Consider the following 21625-nt stretch of genomic DNA (forward strand, 5'->3'; position numbering starts at 1 on the left):
TTTAATCTTTCGATCTCATCTCTATTCTTCGAAACTATAAGCATATCGTCGACATAGAGTAACAAATAGATGAAAGCTCCATCTGGTAGTCTTCTAAAGTAAACACAATGATTGTGTTCACTTCTCGTGATTGTATGCCCTTGTATAAATTGATCAAATCTTTTGTACCACTGCCTTGGCGATTGTTTCAGTTTGTACAAAAATTTAATCAACCTACACACATGATTCTCCTTTCCAGCAACTCTGAAACCACAAAGCTGAATCATATAGATTTCCTCCTCAAAATCTCCATGTAAGAACGTCGTCTTAACATCCAATTGAGCCAACTCTAACTGATATTCTGCAACTAAGGCAATTAGGATACGAATGGAAGTATGTTTTACAACTGGAGAGAAAACTTCATTGTAATCAATACCTTCCTTTTGAGCAAAACCTTTTGCCACGAGCCTTGCCTTGTATTGAGAAGTTGTTTGATTCAAAGATCCTTGCTTTTTGATGTAGACCCATTTATTGCCAATAACCATTTTCCCCTTTGGTAACTTTATAAGTTCCCAAGTCTGATTTTGATGGAGAGATTTCATCTCTTCCTCCATGGCTAACTTCCACTGATCACTTTCACTACTGCGTAATACTTCATCGAAAGTGTTGGGGATGTTATCATCAATAACTGGAAGTGCATAAGCTACCACCATATCTTTAGTAAGCAATCCAGATTTCTTTATCTCTCTTATTGGCCTCATTATTGTTATAAAATCATCATTATCTACATATCAATTGTTTCTTTATTTTGTGGGACATCAGAAAAAACAACCTCTTCTTCAACTCTAGGTGTCACCTCTACAGTTGAATCCTTCTTTGATGTAGAACTAACTGGTACATATGGAGTTGCATCAAACTCCACCCGCTCCAATACCTCTTTGGTCTTGTTCTCCACTTGCTGAGAACTTGAAGCTTTCATCATTGAAGCTTTCATCATTGAAGCTTTCATCAAATATGACATCTCTGCTACACACAAACTTTTTGTTTTCGAGATCCCAAAACTTGAAGCCCTTTACTCCACCTTTGAATCCCATAAAGATCAGCTTTTCTAGCACGAGGATCCAATTTACCATCTTTGACATAATAATAAGCTGGACACCCGAATACATGAAATGAATCATAGTCTTGTGCATGCTTTCCAGACCACATTTCTATAGGAGTTTTACCTCTAATTGCAGCAGAAGGCAACCGGTTTACCAAGTGACTTGTGTAGCTCACAGCTTCAGCCCAAAACTTTTTATCTAAACCAGCATTAGATAACATACACCGTACATTCTCTAGTAAAGTACGATTCATATGCTCAGCCACACCGTTCTGTTGCGGAGTATGTCTCACCGTGAAATGTCTTTTAATACCCTCGTTTTGGCATACTTGCAAGAATGGATCAGAAGTATATTCACCCTCATTATCATATCGTAATACTTTGATCTTTCTGCCAATTTGAGTCTCCACTAATTTCTTCCATTTCACAAAAATCTTTAGAATCTCATCATTTCGCATGGTGTACACCCACACACATCTAAAGAAATCATCTATAAATGTAACAAAATAATGACTTCCACCAATTGATGCAGTCTTGGTTTGTCATCATACATCACTATGAACATATTCAAGGATCTCACGAGTATAGTGATTAGCTGTACCAAACTTGACCCTTGTTTTCTTGCCTACTACACAATGCTCACAGAAATTTAATTTACAGATTTTAATACCTTTTAAGAGTTCGTGTCTCATCAGAGTTTGCAAAAACTTCTCTCCAGTATGTCCCAATCGTACATGTCATAGCTTGGTGGTGTCACTGTGCGCCTTAACAACATTTGCTTCATCAGTTGTACCTCCTTTCAAATAGTACAGATTGTGACGTCGAACCCCTTGCAGAATCACCATAGTCCCATGTGTAAGCTTCATTGTGTCATTTCCAATGGTAACCTTGTAGTCTTTAGCTTCTAAAGCACCCACAGAAATTAGATTTTTCTTTAAAGCTGAAACAAATCTAACTTCTTTGAGTTCTCTGATCATTCCATCAAACATTTTGAGTCGAATTATTCCTATCCCCATTGTGCGACAAGGTTGATCATTCCCCATCATAACTGCACTAGATTCCAATTCGCTGAAATCCGTAAACCATTCCTTAATGGGACAAAAATGATAGGTTGCTCCAGTATTAAGTATCCACTCGCTCGAACTAGCCACGTATGCTGCAGGAGTAATACTTAGTGAATAATCAGAATCTTCATCTTTTAGTGTCATGCTTGCGGCTACTAGTTTCTTCACATCTCTCTTTTGAGCCTTTGGACAATCTTTCCCCCAATGGCCCTTTTCATAACAAAAGGCACACTCGTCTCGAGCTATATTTATATTTCTCTATTTAGATTGAGAATTCTTTCCACCACGCTTTTTCTTTTTCTCCATCGCCCAATCTCTGCTCACCAAAGCTTCAGACTTTTGTTAATCTCCAAGTTAGTCAATGATGTGTAAACGTCTTTGAAGATGATCACGATTTTCCCATACATCAAGGTAATCACAAAATGGCTATATTCCTCTGTTAGTGAGTGTAACAAAATCATAGCCTTGACTTCATCCTTAATCTCTTCATCAAGATTCTTCAAATCAGCAAGTAACTTTTCAAATCTTGATACATGATCGTGCATTGACACCCCAGGCTTCATTCAAAAGCCATATACTTGGCTCATTGCATGAAGGCGATTTTTAGGACTTTTTAGCAAGTACTTCTCCTCTAATGTACGCCACAAAGCCATTGCACACTACTCATCCTTCACCAAGTATTTCACCTCCTTGGTCAAACAAGATCTGATCTAACCACAAGCTTTTTCATTCATACGATCCTAAATTTCTTCATCATACAAGTGTTTTATTTTTCAGAACAACATCGAGATCGATTTGAATAAGGGCATCTATCACTTCGCGCCGCCACATGTCGAAGTAGATTTTCCCATCAAACTTTTCAACATCGATATTCTGGCCTCCTATAACAGGTGCTGAATAGCGATTTGACAAATCTCGCCTCCCACCTGAAGTGTCTCCTAAAATAGTCTCGGTAGATCTCTCCCAAATTCTGGACGTTTCACCTTCTACAATTTTCTCAACGAACTATTTCCACTTGAAAAACAGTCTCTATGATGTTAATTTCGCGTGAATAAATGCACCAAGAAAGTTCCCAGGAGACTGGACAGAAACTCGGTCCCAATTAAAAACCAGAATCCTTAGACTCTTATCGCCTTTGTTGACAGAACTTTTCTAAACATGTAAAAATACACACTACTTACAATAGACTGTCTCCCAAGTACAAATGGTCGTCTCCACCGTATTCATGAACAGTACCGTATGTGAACAGTACCGTATACGTGAGTAGTACCGTGTATAGGAATAGTACCGTATGCGTGAACAATACCGTATCCCCCAAGTACGAACCGTCAGCTCTGATACAACTTGTTGTGCACGGAATGCGGAATCGAGCGCACCAAATAATTATAGAAAAATAAAGGACACAAGAATTACGTGGTTCGGTAATTAAACCTACATCCACGGAGGCAAGAAAGAATAATTGTTTATTTAACAATTAATAGAGTACAAATATTTGAGTAACGAATCTCACTTCCCAGAAACCCAAATATACTCAGTACTCTCACACTCTGCAGGAAAGATAAATTTCCCAGACACACTTCTCTCACTTCTCTAAAAAACTTATAAACTTATAAGCTTAACAATTTTGGGATGATTTACAATTGCAAAATGCTTCTCTATTTATAGAGTTCATTCTGCTCCAAGTTAGGTTCAATTGGTCAAAATGTTGAGTTGGATCTTGTATTGCATGCACAAGCTTTTCAACACCTAACTTTGTCATTTGAAATTAGCAAGCCGGCCAACTTTGCTTTTTTGAATTTGGCAAACCCACCAACTTTGCCTTTTGAAATTGACAAGCAATTCTTTGACTTTTCAACAGTTTGGTGAAGCTTACCTGGATACTGACATCTCAAACTCAAATCTAAGTTACAGAACTACAAATCTCTTATTTTTATACTTCTGTCACGTACATTGGAATCAAGAATCATATATTTGCTTTGTGAAGGAGGAATAAATTTTGAAAAAAAAAGGAAAAAAGGGAAAAATCATATCTTTCAGGAATTTGTCCTGTCCAAACACTGAGTACATAAGAAAGGATACAAAAGACAGAGAGAAGGAAGATAGAATACAATGCTATATTGTTAATTGATTATTTTATTTTTTTCCTTATAATAAGTTTTTCTACTTGTTGATTAAATGACGCAGTGGTTTGCTAGATTTTGCCCTAACTTGTGCTCTCACAGAGAGAATAAGATATTACAAATTCACAACGAGAATTTGTATTGAAGAAAACTCAAATTTGATTGAAGATTGGTTGATTTTTACAATAGCTAGATTTAAGACATATTTATAGTACTCCTAATCAACTATACCTACTGCATTCCACTCAACAGACACATCAACTATAATCCACTAACGAAACACACCTACTCTATTTCACTATTTGGACCCTCATGTTTTATGTTGCATCATTAAATAGCAACTTAGAGCTAATAAAATTTGACACGATCTGATCACCCGACATGAAAGCAACATGAGTACATGGGTATGGATTTTTAAATTTGACACAGTTATTAAATAAATTGGGTCCGGGTTGACACAATTTTATCTGTGTCGGGTTAAGGTTAAAGTTTTGAACCCTTTTTACTCGATCAATAATATGATTATATTTTTTATTATAAATTAGATTGTACATTATTGTCATTAAAATTTAAATATTAGACATAATTCTCTCTTCTTATTCTTCTTCCTCTTCTTCTTTTTTTTTTTAAAGAATGAACATATACAAAATATTTCATTTATAACATTTTATATAGATTAGAACTTTCAGAATGTAAATATATAAATTATTTATATAAGTGTAAATTTTACAATATCAATATATACTATTATTTACATATATATAATTAAAACTTTAATAGTGCATCTCTCTTGCTAATGTTGGTATGAATTTTAGTTCGAATTTAGGATTTCACACTGGTGTGGATGGCTTTCATATTATAAACCATAGTGAAAACTCAAATCCGCATTAAACGTCCGCTCTTGGAAATTTTCCATCACTGAAGAAACCCAATAAGCGAAGATATCATTGTCAACAAAATTAAGAAACTGCTATTCTGTAAAGACTATGGTCATAAGTGTACCTATTAGCGCCAAAGTCATTTGACGAAAATGCCATCCCTTAAACATAGAAAGTACTAAATTTGAATGTCGAGCCAAATGGATCTGGTTTAGGATCCACGGAACGACCTTATAAATTTATTCCAGTCTTAGTTGTCTCTTATGCCTTTACTCTTCACTTTAAGCCACCAAAGCATTTCTTGTATTTAACACAAGAATGAACCTAAAGAAAGCTAATAACAATATTATTTCCGCATTCAAATCTCCACTAATTTAACTCTAAAGTTTCCTCTGGATGCACAAAACTCTGGAACAAAAATCGTTATCATTTTTCCAAACTATCATTCTCTTGTCCTTTCCAATACTCAAAACGATGCAATCTGCATCTTCAAAATCATTATACTAATTTTAGTAGCAATAAAAAAATCCCACAACACAAGTTAAACTTGTCCAAATAAAGAATATACAATTCCTGTTCCTTTCCCAATATCCATGCTGAATCAAACAATGGAAATTGAATTTTCTATATCTTGTCCTCCCCGTCCTCTCATTTCTTCATATCAAACACCGCCTGATAATATTCTCAGCTAACTGTGGGATTGATTCACCGATCAAGCAAGAAAATGCCTTCAATGTTGAGACATAATTTCTTGCTTGATGGCATTCTAATATATAATTTCTTCCAAGATGATTCTTGAAGACTGATGGTGGAGTCCTTGAGAATGCCACAATCCATGATAGAACGAACCATTGCTAACCTCGAGCCTTTGACCATCGAAAATGGATCACCTGAAGATTTTCTTAAATGCTTTCCTTCTCGCGTAATATTACTTTGAGATTCTCAATTGTCTGGGTTTTTTTTTTCACCTTCATGGCAATGGTTTTGTTGACCCTAACATATAAGTTTATCTATGACAAATAGGAACTAAGAATTAACTATTGAACTTATCAGAAACTTTAATTAGTAGAGAATCTAGGATTGAAAAATATCTTAAAAAGCATCTAGAGTGCGTGAAATGACACAAAATATAATCATATATTTAATCTTATAAATGGAAGCATACTTGACAACATGTCATTTTTACAGAAAACATTAGAAACCCATTTTACGATGCTTACTTCAAAATTCAACCGTGCAGCATTTTACCAATGCTGTGAAGCATTGAGCTACCTTCCTGAGTTCCAGCCTTCAATTGATTGAAGCATCAGTTATTCATATCTATCCTGATAATAAAAGTGGAAATCTGGCATAACAGATGGGAAACATATACAACAAACTCTTGGGAGATATTTAGAAGCACTGATCTCCATGAGAAAATATGAGGCAATGGGAAACATGGATCTGAAAGAAGTGAAAATTGAAAACTAAAAACTAAAAATTTTGAAGGAATTCTTAAAACACAGGCACTGTGCATCAGTCTATGAATTATTGGTCAAAATAGTTCAAGAGAATAAAAGTCCCGAAGATTATTACCCTATAATTGAGGACCAACCTCTCCATCAGCACAGCATTGGTTTGCGAGACCCTTTTTTTTCTTCAACCAAATTTAGTTCAAATTAATTAATTTTCTTGTTAACTCTTCCAAGTTTCCCAAAATTCTTACCAAGATGTTAACTCAAGTTCAAAACATATCATATTATCAACGGAAACCCATTGTTATTGCCATATACCAAATCTCTTAGGACCATAATCTTGCATGGAAATAATTTGTATAACTTCTCAAGTCTTTCCATGGTTCAGGAAATATCTCATGTCAGTGAGTTTTATATTATTATTCTACATTTTAAATTCTCTTCCATTTTCAAACGCCAGCAAACAATCTTTTCCATTTTTCCTCCTCATTTAGTCCATTTTAATCCCTCGGCAACCAAACAAAGAAAATAAAATTATATTTTATAAGATGGAGGTACATATAATTTTTGGGAGCCCCTATGTTACAATTAATGTAACATACACACTCAACAACAACCACACAAATAATGGGCCCACACAATTTGTGTGATTGTTGTTGAGTGTGTATGTTACATTAATTGTAACATAGCATTTGCCATAATTTTTTTTCTAATCCACACTCCCGGAAAAGACTGAAAGGAATAGCCTAATTCACTCGCATAACTTGAGCCCAGTCCAGTACATAAGGGCCTGAGCCTCGGCCATCATTTTCATGCCCAAACTCGAGCTTCCATTAAAAAGCGTAGGCTCGGCCCCACCTGCTATGAAAATTAAATAAAAAAATTGTATGGATTTTTTAAAATAAATGCTAAATAGTAATATTTAATCAGTTTAAAGAAATTAGTTTAATCATTAATGGCATGATCTGTATGCCCCACAATTTTAAATTAAAGATAAAGGAATTAGGTCAATCACGTGATTAATTTAACTATATTTTTCTCTATCAATCTAACTATTATTTTAGGTAGCGTTTACTTTTTAGATTGGAGTGAGAATCTTGAAAAGTGGGAATCCTAGGATTGAGAGTGTAGAGTGGAAGTGGGAGTAGGTTGTTTACTTGCACCGGAATGAAAGTGTGGAATGGAGATCAGAATCCAATTTATTTGTTTACTTTGTCTTGAATTGGGAGTAAATAGTTTCAAATTACAATTTTATCCTTATGTAAACAATTATAGTTTTTAATTACAAAGTTAATAAAAATATATTTAATGAATAAACATTTATTTTATTATATTTGTAAATTTATAATAATTATTAATATTCTTAATTATGAACATCACAATTTTTTTTAATTTTAATTATATAAATTAAAAATTGTTAATAATTTTTATATTTTCAAATAAAGATTGTATATAGTAATATTATTAATTCTCTATTAATATAATAATAATATTTTTAAGTAAATTAAACTTAGAATCAAACCCAATTATTATTTAGTTAAATATAATAATAATATTTAAATATTTATTAAATATAGTTATAGTAAATTTAATAAAAAGAAGGGTAAATATAAAATGAAAAATTATTTTATTTTATATAATTATATTAAATTTATTAATATAATATTATTTAGTACAAAATTAATATTTCTTAGAATAAACTATTTATTATTATTAATTATTAATATTAAATAAATATAGTACTATTATTTTTAAAATAAATATAATAATATTATATTATTAAATAAAGATAGCATATATTTATTAATTCTCTATTAATATAATAATATTATTTTTAAGTAATTTTAACTTATAATCAATGTAAATTATTATTTAGTTAAATATAATAATAATATTATAATATTATTATTATAATCAATATAATAATATTATTTAAATAAATATAATTATAAATTATTTTATTTTATTTTATTAAATTAAATTTTTAAAAACAGGTAGAAAAGGGCGAAGTGGGAGTGGATTCCCACTCCCACCTCTCCCTATGGGAGTTCCACTCTCACTCTCCACTCCAAAAATGGATAGAACCCACGGAGTGTGATTCTCAATCCCTCTCTATTTTGTTGAAGTAAACACTGAAGTGGGAGGAATCCACACTCCTCACTCCCACTCCAGAAAGTTATTGCCCAAGTGTTTAATTTAGTTGTTGAGTAAGTAGTTAATAAAATTGTTGCACTGTGGTAATTATAATTTATACTCTCTCAAACTTTAATTTTAATATTTTCTAATTATTTCACTCAAATTTTAAATTTTATTGCAATTTTAAGCGGGCTCAAACTCTTCAATAAATGGGTGGCTTTAAGTATAGGCCAAAAAGGCGGTCACTTAAAGTTCCATATTTTTTAAAAAGCCTCATGTTTTTAGTAGTTTCTTAATAATTATCTAATTAATAAACTATCTTACAATTAAGAATTGTTTTTAATAGAAAATCAATATTTGGTAATCTTATTGTTAAAAATATATGATTAATAATATTGTTTAACCATTAATTCATTCATTATTAGTCTTTCTAAGGAAAAAAATTAAATTCTTTACTTTTTCAGTTTCTTAAAAAAACTTGATTATTTAACATTAAAATCTTTTACTTTTAATATTCCTTTCAATTTCTATTAAAACCTTATAATCTAAAAAATTACTAGATAAAAAAATTTCTTACTCCTTTCTTTACAAAGAAAATTATTACATTCATTAATTAATTTAAAAAAGAAAAAATTAGTTTCTTGAAACTTAAAGTCCATATCTATTATAGTTCTTATTTAGTTGTTGGTTATTTTGTAATAATTCTAATGGAAGTAAGAAGGGTTATTTTTCGCTACCCCCCCATATGTTTCGACAAATATTACTGTGCACCCACTTGTTTCAACAATGATCGCCGCGCACCCATTCGGCTAAGTTCTCCTGTTTAATTTAACAAGCCAAGGGTAAAATGGAGATTGTGTAATAAACAAATAAAAAATTAAGTTAAAGCTGTTGCACAGAAGAAAGAGAACAAGGAAGAGAATAGTGTTGTCATTTCAGAAAAAACAATTTATTCTCTGCAAAATGTAATATGTACCAACAAATATCGAAGCAATAATATGGAGGGAAAATATTGCGTGTTGGAGACAATTTCGCGCCAATTGCTTGATCTCTTACCTACCACATGTTCCTTTTTCAAGAAGCTTGAGGATTACACAGCTTATTAGGTCGTGAGAGCGGTAGGGGTGGGCAAATACAGGTTCGGGTCAGATTCGGATCAACCCGATCGGATTTCGGATTGATCGGGTTTGAACACAAATTCATCTGAACACAACTCGAACTTATAACCCGATCCGATATATATTCCGATCGGATCGGGTAAATAAATCGGGTTAAATTCGGTTCAGATCGGGTTCGGATTTACAAATTTTCTTTTTTTTTTATTAAGATTTAACAATACATAATTACAAATTAACAATTTCACATGTAATATAATAATATATGATATATTACTGCTAAATGGCGAATAATTTGGTATAGTATTATACCAACAGAGCTTCAAAAGAGGAAAAGGAAACTCGGGTTGCAGCCTTGCAATTACCGTGTTGAATGGATCTTAGATCGGATCAGGTCATGGTGGAGGACTGGCAGCGTAGAGCAGCAGATCCGGTAGCAGCAAATTCGGTAGCAACAGATCTGGTAGCAACAGATCCGGTAGCAGCAGATCCATTTGCGGTCCTCGCGGAGCAGTTAGCGTCGGCGGTGACTGCGGGCAAAATCGATCCGACTGCCCCTTGCTTTTCCGATATGTGTGCGTGGCTGTGTGCATGAAATCGTGAAGAGTGTTCTTGAGATGAGATTGAGAAGTTGAGGAAGGGAGAAAAGATGTGGTTGTGGCTGTTAGAGTGAACCGAATATGGTTCTCTTTTTTTTTTTTTTTTTTTTTCCGTTTTGAAGCAACTGAAGAATGTTCTTGGCTTGGCTAAAATGTGATTTTGTCTTTAGCTATTAAAGAGTGTTGAGTGTTCTTCGTGTGCATGACTGCATGTGCTCTTGGGTTTAGGTTTCGTTTTTTGACCTTTAATTTCTTTTTTTTCTTTGGCAACCCGATCGGTTTTTCGGATCGGATCGGGTTTCATCCGATCCGATCATGATCCGATCGGGTTAGCAAGAATACATCCGATCGGGTTATATCCACAACCCAATCCAATCCGAACCCAATATTTTTCGGATCGGATCGGATCGGGTCGGGTTGGATCGAATCGGATATTTTGCCCACCCCTAGAGAGCGGGATAGAGTGGGTTTTGCAGCTTCAGTCTGCACACATTGAGGTGAGGTATTAATGTTGTTCATGTGGATTTTTTTGCTGGAGAATTACTCGATACATGTTAGATTACATACATGCAAGTGATAATTATGTGGGATTTGATGAGGTTGGTCATGGGTTTTCTCGGTTTTATGTGTTTCCTGTGTTGAAATTGTTCAGATTTTGACTAACTGACATAAAGTTTCACATTTGCTCGGTCCACAGAAAACAAACATTTTGTAACTCTGCTCATTTGCACCCTTCCCAGTTCCACGATTTGCCAGAAATACATTATTCTTAATGTTGTCGAGATGCTGAGCGCAGGGGGTAATAAGGATAAGGGTTGTCGTATAACTTATATGAGTTTGGACTTGGCCAATCTCAATCTAGCACAATTACCATATGTTGCAACCCTAATTGCTATAAATAATATCACTCAGGGCGAATGGAAAAGTTGCATATTGAAAAGTATGAAATGTAGAAGAATGGATAAATTGCGTAATAGAAAGTATGAAATGTAGAATCGTGACCAATTTCCTCTACATTTGTTTTTCTAAAACTTTCATCGACAATGAAATATTATATATAATTTATAGTATACCTCCGGTATCTCATTTATTTTTTTCTGTTAGTAATGTTGGGTTTGTCTTACTAATGGTGTGTTTAGGAGTGAGGTGCTGTAAATTTTAAACTGTAGTTATTGTGGAATAAAAGGTACAACTATAGAATAGAAGTTAGAAAAACAAATTTGCTAAGCCACTAAAACTCAGTTACAAGTGTTATCAAACACCTTAATAGTTCGGCTTTGACAGCTCAGCTACCTCACTACACTCCCAAACGGACTATAAACGTATGTAATTGATGAACGCGCTATTACGATAAAAGCGCTAGAAACGTGCATTTGAGATACTAAAATTTGGTACTTCCTCGTTATAGGATTTATATCTTGTTATCTTATCATATAGCCATGTAGAAAAGGATCTAAGAAACTATATTTAGATACAAAATTCACGAATATAATATGTTGAGGTAAGTGGCAATAAGTAATCAAGCTTACATGAGGATAAAATAACGAGATACGAGATGTCGAGTCCTGTAAAAAAACTATGTATTTACGGTCATGCCACCAAAAAGTTGGGCTTACAATAAATTATAATATTGTGCAAAGAGTTGAGCTTTTTTAACCTTAAATTTTGGATCGATGATTTCATCTAAGATAGATGAATCGACATAATTGAAATAGTGATTTTGAATATTCACCATTCAATTGTTCGAGATTAATGGTTCAAAATTTATATTAAAATTTAAACCAAAAATATTTTAAGTGAAAATATTTCAATTCATTAAATCTAAGAAAATTTTTGATTCCTTTCAGTTTTCACTGCCTATTGTGTTTAAAAATTTTGTTCGCTGTTCTCTTTTTCCTTCGTCCAATAATCCGTATTTTTGAAATAAATTATTTTTTATTCTAAGACAAAACAAAAAGTGAAATTACTAAATGAATTGAAAACTAAATGATTTGTCTTTGTCACGAATTAGCGATAAAGCTAGAGAAATTAAAGTAGAAATTAAGTATTTTTTTTTTCTGGGGCATCCCATTGCATTTAACTGAGAGCATTCAGGTTAACAACTGATAATTCAAATTATCACATCCTCCAATTTCCTCTGAACTTCATATACAGAAATCTCATCATGTCAAATCATAGCAGATTTTTCTTCTTAGCTTCAAGGTTCCGCACTGAACATGAACTCTATCTCCCCAAGGTTTAAACTGGGGTGTCTAGGCAAACAAAGAGGTTGGCCACGCCCGTAAAAGCCCTGAGGTCAGTACTCGATCCATCGACCATCGTTTTTTCAGAAATTAAGAATCTTAGAAAAATCAAATCCTTCGTGATATCATCCCGATTGGAGCTCAGGCACTTTGGAATCCATGTGATAAATGCTGCTACTGAGCTATAAGATCAAACATAGGGAACTCTACAAACCAAGTTAATAACAGAAAGACTACAATGGAGTAGGCCTGCTGCCAACAGATGTTCATTTTATAAGAAATTATTGATGGAACCCCATAAAATGAATGAAATCCTCGTGAGTTATGTGTTTGTCCCCAAATGACAGTCCAATGGGTGTAACCTTCCATAGTACGTTAATAAACTTAACAAGTACAATGGCACATGCATATCATTAACAACCTATGTTAGTTCTCTGTGCAATCAAAGGCCCAAAAATTTTCATTTGACCAGGCTAGGCCACTATGCTGGAAGTAAGGGTGGAGCCAAAGAAACATATAACGATTAATTTCTACATGAGATCTTATAATACAGAAAAAAAAAATACTGGCTAAATTCCCGAGCAGTCAAAAACATAGTAACATGATGTTAAAATGTTTGAGATCACACTTTCAAAGTTTGAACCTAACACATAAATAGACATTTGACCAGCCCGCAATTTGGCTTCACCTTGTGAGTTCATGGAGTGTGCAATCCTCATCAATACCATAAAAAGCAAGACTAGATGATTAACTAACTGGCACGTCTGTTTCCTTGAAAAAATTTTCTTTCACATCAGAAATAGTATCCACTTGTGTGACCTCCAGAGTTATGGTTTCCCCAATACAAGTTCTCAGTGATATCTGATACATTGCAGGCAACATCTTTAACTTTTCATTTTCATTGATGTCGTAATAAGATATGGTCTTCACATTCTGAAGTCGGATTCTTCCTATAAATAGATCCCAGTCTTCGTTAGGGAGATTTGTCGTGTCCTCGACTATTTTCTTTACATCAAGAATTGTGTGTAGACATCTAACATGGACTTCTATGATAGTTTTGGCTGGTGTGGTGTCTCCACAGAAAAGGATACTACGCCGTCGTTTGGTTCAAAGATCATTTGAAGGGTAGCTTCTTTGCCTGATATGCTGAGCGAGTCTAGAGACCGTGTATCAGAAATCAGATTTCCATTATAATAGAACAAATGGTCATATGAGTGAATGCCAGCTTTCTTTTCAATGATGGATTTAATCATATGAAACACATCACTACTGTTCGCTTCAAGCTCAATAGTTTTCTCATTTGATGGCGTTTTAAAATATAAGTTCTGCCCAGACGCTTCTCAAGGCTAATAGTGGAGTTATTATGAATGCCACAATCCGCAACTGACTTATGCTTACGGGCGCATTTTTCCTTGAAAAGTAGAACATCATGGGGAAAAATTTAAGATTGCCAATTGTCTGTGTCCTTTTTACCTTCATTGCTCTTGTTTTCTTGACCTTAGCATTTATATTTATCTGCGACAAATTAAGAGAACAAACAAACTTATTAAGAATTAACAGAACTGTGAATGAATTTATACAAGCACACCTCACATGACAACTTTTAACCAGGGCGAAAAGAGTGACTTCAATAAAACCTGGAAAGCTCATTTCAGCTGGAGCTTATTGATATTAAATAATTCTCCGTCCAAGGTTAGCATGAGGGAGAACCCTCGACCTCTTGCTTCCGCTGCAAGAGGCCAAACCAACTGGGCTACCCCTTTGAGACAACCATTGGCACTTCTAATAAAAAGAAAAACATATAATGTGAAGTTACGCTAAGAATGTAACATAATAATACAGAAAATATGGCATAAGTATAAACAATACGAAAAGAAATTACATAGCTTTCCATGTCAATCACTATAGGCATGCTCGAAAGCCAACACGTACATAAATCCCAAATTTCTCTATGCTTATATGTAGGTACCATCACTCCAAAAGATAAATAAAATATGTAGGCACCCATCGTCTATATTACACATCAACAAGCATTGGTTTACTCGACAATTATTTTCCAAACCAATATCTCCAAGAAGCATAATTTAATTACCTAAAGCTAACAATGAAACAAAACAACTTCATATGTATCCCAATTAGCCATATGAAGCTTTGCCTTTTTCATGAATAAATAGGTCTACAATTAAATGATCACTCGAAGAGTTGGTAGTAACCTACATAAATCATCCCAGTCATCCTAAGAAGAATTTTGAAAGGGTGCTAGAAGCTCCACTCTTACATGGAAGCCGAAATCCCGGCCCCGTGTCGAGCGTACATGTTGGATTCACAGCCCTTATTAACCGACCCGGGCTCAAGCCCATTGGACTTGGGTTGTGTAGGCCCCAAACCCTTTTCGTCATCCCTATGTTTTTAGTTCTATTTACTTTAATGATCTTGATTAATTCGATAGGATTGCTTTGATCATCCCCCAGTAAATTGAGATCTTGGAGTGATTAATTAGCGCATTTAAGGACAATCTAATAGGGAAAAAAAAATCTGGAACCAAAAGATACATACAACCATCAATCTTGTAAAATTGATACACAATTACACAAATATAAAAACCAATCAAACCTGAAACTAAAAGAAAAAGAAATTTTCACTACACACCAAAACACATGTAGCCTGCGACTATTTGCTTCATCTGGTAGAATCCGAGAGAGTGAAATCCTCCTCAATCCCGTAGAATGCAAGGCTCTTGTCATCTTCAAGAATGCTTCCGCCAAACACAAGCTGTTGATGATCCGTCTTCTGGAAAACCTTTTCTTTCACAACACGTATAGTATCCATCTGCGTCACCAAAAGAGTTACAACTTTTTCATCTATTGGATTAGGGATCAGTTGAATGTTAAGGAAGCTCATCTTGCTTGCTGTACAATAAGCAAAACAGAAGATAAAGCAGAGGATTGCAGCAGTTACAGCACACGGTTAAAGGTTGATGATATGGCTGTCCAGGTGGCACCTGGTGGTTATGTAATTACCAGCACACGTGAAGATTCGTTTTGATTAGTTATAATTAACAATATATTTGAGCTGTTATCTTCAGCTGTGTATATAAACAACAATGTAATCACATTGTATTCATTCAGAATAAATCAGATGATATTCTAGAATCCTCTGAACTTCAGTTTTATTCTCTCAACTTTCTTTCATTTTCTTGTTAACCAAACAGTCATTAAAACAATTTTAACTAATTGTAGCTTCAGCTCCTAGTATATTAAGTAAGGCCACAGTCATAAAATCTTTGATAAGTTTTCCAGCATAATATAAATTATACTGGTTTAAGAGGATCCCCTTCGTCATTAGAATCCCAAATTTGATTGATGAAAACGTATCATTTGATGTAGCACGACGTTCAATAGTTTCCTTGTTTGACGGAAACTTGAAATACAATTTCTTCCCAGACATTTGACGGAGACTGATGGTGGAGTTATTTTGAATGCCACAATGCGTAACAGAACCACTGTGATCACAGATCTCTTTGCCATTAAATTCGAGTGACTGAAGATCTTTTGAAACCCCTTCCTTATGACGTAACAATACCCTGAGATTTTCAATTGTCTCTGATATTTTAACCTTCAAGGAAACTGTTTTGTCGACCTTAACATATAAGTTTATCTGCGAAAATTTTCAGAGTACGTGAAGAAACAAAACTACTCGACTTATTAGAAACTTCAATTGATAATGCGTCATGAGAGAAAATTGTTAGATTTATTTATCACATATTATGGACTAACAAAAATTATTTTAATTATTCTATGTTTTATTAGATTACTAAGTGACTAATATCAAATATTAAAAAGTAATTTTAATAGATTCATTTATCAAGTGATTGAATATTGTATTAATATGTCTAATTGTGTTATACCCTATATATTAATATATTATGAACAAATATAATTTTTAATTATGCAATTTTAGTTCATAATAAGATGAGAAATTTTATAGTATGAACTACGAAGAGTCCCCACACTTAGCTAAACCAAATATAAAAGTGACTCAGGCCTATTGCGTGTTTACTGTTGACGCGATTGATACTTGGCAAGAGTTTAGCATTCGGCATTCCCTCTTTCTCACCCCGATTGAGTGTGTACATTGGGTGAGGAGCTTCGTTTTGCAGTTGTGATTGAAGCTGAGATTTGCAAAAAATTTGAAGAAGACAGTAGCCAAATTCACGAGCACGAAGGGAGCTTGGCAGCAAGCTCATCCATGGCCAATCAAGGTACAATCTTGGACGGATTTGCAAGATGGGCTTTAAGCATAAATTATTTCCACAAAAATATGGAAGAGCACATATAATTTCTGAAACTGAACTAGTATTAATAATTAAAAATAACAATGATGATCAGGATATTTAGTTCATGTAAAAATGGTTAAACGGTATACGTTTCCAGTTAATGTAAATTGATTAAATGAAAGTCATATACCTCTTCGTCGGCTTCATTTGACAGGGAGTTTTAGTGGCTACTACCATTTTGGTTATTAAAATTAACCAGCTAGAAGGTTGCTGATTAGAGTAAAGTCCAACTTCAAAAGAAAATTTCTGATATAAGACTCTGTCCCTCTTAACTCTTGCTCGAGTAATCAATTAACTACGTTGGTGCTTGATCTCATTATATATAGTCTTCTCATATGCATGCATGCACTTGAAATTAAGTTTAAAATAGTGATCCATTATTGCATCAAATTGCTTTACCAGTATTCATTACAGATACGTGAAACGGAAAAATAATAATAATAATAATACTTTATTCATGAACCACATGTTGGGAATAGATAACAAAAGCCAGAGTTAATTGGGGTTCTGGGGTTCAGCACGCAATTGATTAGTGTGAAGAATCAGTTTCTGTTTTAGGGGGTTAAATGCAAAGAGTTAAGACTTATGTGACTTTTGTGCATATTGACTTAAGTTTGAGGATCGACGTGCAATTTCGATGCTGACGTGTTTAATAGTTCGTTATGTTTGTTGAGCAGCTTTTGGGAATCCTCAGTGTTTGCTTTATAAACAAAGCTGGTTTGTGGCATCTGTCGTGTGTTATATTTCTCTTTCGTTTTTCATCCAATTTGAGTGATTCTGAATTCTTTGTAAAGCTTGTGATTTCTTCTACAAGGCTTGACAGATTTGTAATCACTTTGAGTAATAAAATAGTGCTGATTTTTCCTTTGAATTGTGGTGTCTTGTACTAGTGTTCAAGATTTGATTTATGATCTTACAAGTGATTTCTCGGTTCTTTGCTTTATTCTTGGAGTTTTTTTTTTTTGCTTCTGTTGTGTTCAAACTCAACAGGTGGTATCAGAACCTTAGGGGGATCGCAACAATGTCACTTCCAAAGCCCGAGATTGAGAAATTCACCATTGGTGGTGATTTCTCACTTTGGAAGATGAAAATGAGAGCACTCCTTGTTCATCAAGGACTAGAGTCAACTTTAGAAGAAGAAGATCCATAAACTGCTGGAAGTTCGAGATCTGATGAAAAGATGAAGCAGATACACAATAGAGCCCACAGTACCCTGATCTTGAGTCTAAGTGATTCGATCTTGAGAGAAATCTTAGAGGAGAAAACAACTCTGGGTATGTGGAACAAAGTGGAGGCTCTGTGTATGAAGAAATCACTTGCTCACAAATTATTCTTAAAGAAAAGGATGTATACATTTTCTATGAAAGAAGGTGTGTCAATACAGGAGCATATTGATGTGTTTAACAAGATCATTCTTGATCTCGAAGGAGTGGAAAGCATCAAGATAGATGATGAAGATAAGGCCTTCTTCTTGCTGAGTTCACTGCCAAAATCCTTTGAGGGTTTTGTAGATACCATGCTATATGGGAGGACAACTCTCACACTAGAAGATATGAAGGCCTCTTTGTGTTCAAAAGAAATACAAAGGCACTCTGGAGATCTAGATCAAAACCCTGGTGAAGGGTTAATGGCAAAAGCTGAGAAGAAGAAAGATAAAAAGAAAAAGAAGAGCAATAATCAGTTTAAGAAAGAAGATGAGTCTGAGAAAGAAAATATGAAAAGAAGAAAATGTTTTTACTGTAAGAAAACAGGTCATTACATCAGAGACTGTGCTAAGAAGAAGAGAGACAACAAAGAAAAATCAGGAGATGCTGTTGTAGCATCTGATGAATCATTTGATGGAGGTTATCAAAGTGCAGACTTACTGGTGGCATCAAATGGAAATATTGAAGGTCAGTGGGTTCTAGACTCTGGTTGTTCTTTCCATATGAGTCATGATAAAACTCTTTTTCATGAGTATGAAACTATAGATGGAGGTAGAGTCTTAATGGAAAACCACAATACTTGTAAAATTGTGGGTATAGGTTATGTCAAAATCAGAATGTATGATGGAATGACAAGAACCTTAGAGCATGTTAGGCATGTACCAGGATTGAAGAAGAATTTGATATCCTTAGGCATGTTAAATAGCTCAGGCTATATCTTTAAGTCTGACCATGGAGGCTTAAAGGTAATGAAAAACTTCAGTATAGTAATGAAGGGAGTCAAGAATAATGGATTGTATGTGTTGGAAGGGTTATCAGTACCTATGTTGTCTGCATTGCATGTTATTTCTGATGTAGATAAAGCCAAGATGTGGCATCTAAGGCTTGGGCACATGAGTGCCAAAGGCTTACAAGAACTGAGTAAAATGGGGCTGTTATGTGGAGATAAGGTTGAAGAGCTAAAGTTCTGTGAGAATTAAATCTTTAGGAAGGCCCACAGAATGAAGTTTGAAAGGGGATTGCATAAATCCAAAGCTGTATTAGATTATGCACACTTTGATCTATGGGGGCCTGTTCAAGTGTCATCCCTAAATGGTGGCAGATACATTGTAACATTCATAGATGATTTCTCAAGAAAGGTCCGATTATACATTCTCAAGACTAAAGATCAAGCTTTTGAGAAATTCAAAATATGGAGAGCTCTGGTTGAAAATCAGTCTGAGATGAAGCTGAAAGCATTAAGGACTGATAATGAGCTTGAATTTTGTAATAAAGAGTTTGATGAGTACTGTCAGAAGTATGGAATCACCAGACACAAGACTGTCATGTTCACCCCTCAGCAAAATGGATTAGCTGAGAGGATGAACATAATTCTCATTGATAAAACTAGATGCCTACTCATAAACTCCAAGCTACCAAGAAGCTTATGGGTTGAAGCTGTAACTACAGCCTGTTACTTGGTTAATAGGAGTCCCTCTGCAGCTCTCAAGTTCAAGACTCCTGAAGAAGTCTGGACTGGTGTATCTGCATATTACAAACATCTGAGAATTTTTGGATGTACAGCCTATGTACATGTTAAGTAAGGAAAGCTGAATTCAAGGGCTTTGAAAAGGGTGTTTGTGGGATATCCAGAGGGGGTTAAAGGGTATAAGGTATGGTGTGGTGCCACTCATAAATGTATCATCAGTAGAGATGTTACATTTCATGAGGAATCTATGCTGGAGGACAAAGACTCTGCCATCTTTGACTTCAGCCCTTATATTGATGAATCAATGAAGGAAGCTGCAAAAGGGAAGGATTCCAGAATTGACGTGGAGTCATCCAATAGCAGTAACAGAGGGGATCAAGATATGGGTACCATAGAAGATCTTCAAGAAAGGTCTGAAGTGGATGATTTAAAAACTTCAGTGACTGAGCTGCAAGATTATCAGCGAGTAAGGGACAGAGCAAGAAAGGAGACAAAACCACCTTCCAGATATGCATATGCTGGGATGATAGCTTATGCTCTTAACAGTGCAGAGGAAATAGCTATTGAAGAACCAGCAAGCTACAGAGAAGCTATGAGAGGTAGTGACAATAGTAACTGGATCAAAGCTATGGAAGAAGAAATGGATTCCTTAATCAAGAACAAGAATTGGACTCTTGTTCAAAATCTAGGCAACAGAAGGTTGGTAAGCTGTAAATGGATTTTCAAAAGAAAAGAAGGAATCATAGGAGCTGAAGCTTCAAGATTCAGAGCTAGATTAGTTGCTAGAGGTTTCACACAAAAAGAAGGTGTGGATTTCACTGAGGGTTTTTCACCTGTGGTTAAACATACCTCCATAAGGATGCTATTGTCAATGGTAACTCTAACTGATATGGAGCTTGATCAGATGGATGTAAAGACTGCTTTTCTACATGGGAAGCTTGAGGAAGAAATTCTGATGACACAACCAGAGGGTTTTGAAATCAAAGGAAAGGAAGATCATGTTTGTCATTTAAACAAATCTCTCTATAGACTAAAGCAGTCTCCAAGACAATGGTACAGGAGATTTGATGAGTTCATAATCTCCAATGGATATCTTATAAGAAAATATGATAGATGTGTTTACTCTGGAAGCTCAAGTTCAGGTGGAGCTGTTTACCATCTGCTGTATGTTAATGATATGCTACTTGCTAGCAAGGATAGAAGTGAGATCAAGAAGCTCAAAAACCTGTTAAATGCAGAATTTGAAATGAAGGATCTGGGATGTGCTAAGACGATTCTTGGGATGGACATTATAAGGGATAGAGTTGCTGGAACTCTATTTGTCAGTCAAGAGAGGTACATTCTAAAGGTTCTTGACAGATTTGATATGCTGGATGCAAAGTCTATTCAGACACCACTAAGATCTCAGTTCAAACTTTCAAAAGAGCAAGCTCCTGTCACAAATCAAGATAAGTCAATGATAAGTGAAGTTTCATATGCTCAGGCAATTGGGAGCCTTATGTACGCAATGGTATGTACTAGGGCTGATATTGCTTATGTTGTTAGTCTTGTTAGCAGATTCATGAGTGATCCTGGGAAAGAGCACTGGGATGCTGTGAAATGGATTATGAGATACCTTAGAGGTACCCTTGATCATGGTTTGATGTATGGAAGGTCAAAACAGGATGAGAATAGTATAGTGGGAGATATAGACTCAGATTTTGCAGG

At 34.7% G+C, this 21625-nt stretch overlaps 1 pseudogene; it reads right to left on the reverse strand.

Annotated features, from left to right (window-relative positions):
* The window catches only part of LOC112098836, a 94502-nt pseudogene extending 76328 nt beyond the window's left edge, over positions 1–18174 (reverse strand).
* Positions 18175–21625: the final 3451 nt, after the last annotated feature.

Source organism: Citrus clementina, unplaced genomic scaffold, assembly GCF_000493195.1.
Source record: "Citrus clementina cultivar Clemenules unplaced genomic scaffold, Citrus_clementina_v1.0 scaffold_9, whole genome shotgun sequence".
NCBI lineage: Eukaryota > Viridiplantae > Streptophyta > Magnoliopsida > Sapindales > Rutaceae > Citrus > Citrus x clementina.